Source organism: Onthophagus taurus, chromosome 3 (genome assembly GCF_036711975.1).
Source record: "Onthophagus taurus isolate NC chromosome 3, IU_Otau_3.0, whole genome shotgun sequence".
NCBI lineage: Eukaryota > Metazoa > Arthropoda > Insecta > Coleoptera > Scarabaeidae > Onthophagus > Onthophagus taurus.
Window position 1 is genome coordinate 9,322,460 of NC_091968.1, and position 2,804 is coordinate 9,325,263.

At 34.7% G+C, this 2,804-nt stretch overlaps 1 pseudogene; it reads left to right on the plus strand.

Moving 5' to 3' along the window:
• The first annotated feature begins 396 nt into the window (after positions 1-396).
• LOC111413161 (kinesin-like protein KIF3A pseudogene) lies at positions 397-2,257 on the plus strand (annotated as a pseudogene).
• The last annotated feature ends 547 nt before the right edge of the window (positions 2,258-2,804 follow it).

Genomic DNA, 2,804 nt, shown 5'->3' on the forward strand with positions numbered 1-2,804 from the left:
AAGTTGTTTTACTTTTAATCGTGCTGACCGAAAATCCGATTAATTGATTGTTTTTTCTATTTGCTGCTCACGTTGTGGTCGATGATACTTCTTGCTGAAACTAGTTAGACTTAAATTCTATATAAAATAAAAGACATAAACTTTTAACCTTTTAAACTTTATACTAACATCTAGAAAACTACACTGGTCCGAAATCGTATGTTCATCTATTTTTTCTATTGTAGAATTTTTTGGTGTATCCATCTCGTATCTATGTCGGTTCTTAGACGTACGATGCAAATCGGATTTGAAATCGTATAACGTGATTGGCGCTTAGCTTTATCCTTTAAAACACATGGTATCTTAGGTCTTTCGGTATTCTGCATTTTTTCTAAGATAAGCTACACCTTTACCTACCAGACTGCATGAAAATTTCTAAAAACGATAAAATGTCGCTTAGTCAGGTGATAGTCAAATGATGACATCTTGTCAAGAAAACGTCAAAGTTTCTATTCGTATTAAACCGATTCAATCTGGAGATGGTGAGATTTTATCAATCGACGAAGACGTTTTAGTATTACATAAACCGGGAAGTTCAAATCCGAAGCAATTTCGTTTTGATAAAATTTTTAATGGAAATGTTTCTCAAATCGATATTTATCGCAATGTGGCTTATCCGATTGTCGAGAAAATTCTTCAAGGCTACAACGGAACGATTTTCGCTTACGGTCAAACGGGGACCGGAAAAACTTACACTATGACCGGCGAAAATCTCCCAGAAAAGCACGGAATCATCCCAAATACGTTCGATCACATTTTTACCGAAATCTCAAACTTTTCGGAGGATTCTTCTTTCGCAGTAACCGCAACATATTTAGAGATTTACAACGAAGAAGTTCGAGATTTACTTTCAACGAACCCCAAAATGAAATTAGAAATTCGAGAACGTGCAGATATTGGGATTTATGTAAAAAATCTTAACGGATACACCGTGGATTCGGCACAATCGATAACAGATTTATTAAATAGAGGCAACATAAATCGAAGTACAAGCTCGACTTTAATGAATAAAGTGAGTTCGAGATCTCACACCATTTTTTCGATAATTATTGAATCAAAAACCTTCAACCAAATAACATTAGGAAAATTAAATTTGGTTGATTTAGCCGGATCGGAAAGATTAACGAGAACTCAAGCAACTGGTGACCGTTTAAAAGAAGCAAGCAACATAAATCAATCTTTATCAGCGTTGGGAAACGTAATTTCAGCTTTAGTCGATGAAAAAGCGACTCATATCCCATACAGAAACTCAAAATTAACAAGATTACTACAAGATTCTTTGGGGGGGAACTCAAAAACCGCAATGATAGCGTTAATCACATCAAAAGAGGAAGATTACGAAGAGAGTCTTTGCACATTAAGATACGCAACTCGCGTAAAATACATAAAAAACATTGTTAAAGTAAACGTCGAAACCAATCAAAGCTTAATTCAAAGCTTCGAAGAAGAAATTCGAAAATTACAAAAAAAAATATCGACAATAAATCTTCGCGAGGAAAAAGCAATGATTCAAATGGAGGATGACAAACTCGAAACCGAATTGGATATATTGTTGAAAGAAAAAGAAATGATTTTGGGGAAAATTTCTGTTATACAGAAAAAAATTTTAATCGGCGGGGAAAATCTATTGGAAAAAGCACAAAAACAAAAATTTCTTTTAGAAGAATCAAACCAACAATTAGAAAATTTAAATAAAACTTACGAAGAACTTGAAGTTCAAATGGTGGAAGTTGGAATAGCAAAGGTCGATTACGAAGAGCGCTTCTCAAGTCTTCAAGAAGAAGATAAAGTTTTAGATGCGCGAATTGAATTGGCCCAAAGATTATTATCCCAAGCCAAAAGGGAATACGTAGAAAATAATAACGAATATCAAAAGGAAATTGAAAATTTAAATGGCGATTATAAAACGAGAATGAAAGAGGTTAATTTGGCCGATCAAATTATTAGGGGGGTTATACCAAATGATCTTTTAAGAAGTATCGAAGAAAAAATTACTTGGAATGAAGAAATTGGGGATTATCAAATTTTGGGGATTGCTTATGTGGGGAATAATCTTTCGGAACGGTCTGTTAGGATTACAGGATGTGTGGCAGATGAAAAAGTTGGGAGTCCTTATTGTCAATATGGGTTGATTAGAGAAAATAAAAAACAAAAGAAGTGATGATTATAAAGATTTTATTTTTATTTCTATTTTTATTTAATACATGGTTACACAGTTTACATGGGTTTATATTTATACTAAATACGGTAGAATCTAACAGGACTGCTACATCCCATACACTAGACTTAGAACTAGAAACATTCGCGTTTAGCCGCACGTCTCTCAAGACGGCTAAACTCGAATAATTCTAGTTCAAGGTCTTTTGTTAGCTCTAGTGATGGTGCTAGTGTAAAACTAGAACTAACACTAGAGCTAGAACAAGAAACATTCGTGTTTAGCCATACGTCTCTTAAGACGACTAAACCCGAATGATTCTAGTTCTAGGTCTAGTGTCAGTTCTGGTTCAATAAAAATATGCAACATAGTGATATCTAGTGCTAACTAGCGCTACCTAGCACTGTCACCAGAACTAACAGTTGACCTAGAGCAAGAAACATTCGTGTTTAGCCGTGCGCTTCTTAAGACGACTAAACCCGAATGATTCTAGTTCTAGGTCTAGTGTTACCATCGGTTGCAGGTGCAATCCCTGACGTCACGTGAAATGATAACGAAAAGATATTTAAACGCAGCTGTATTTTTAATTTCTCAGTTCGTCATGTACTTC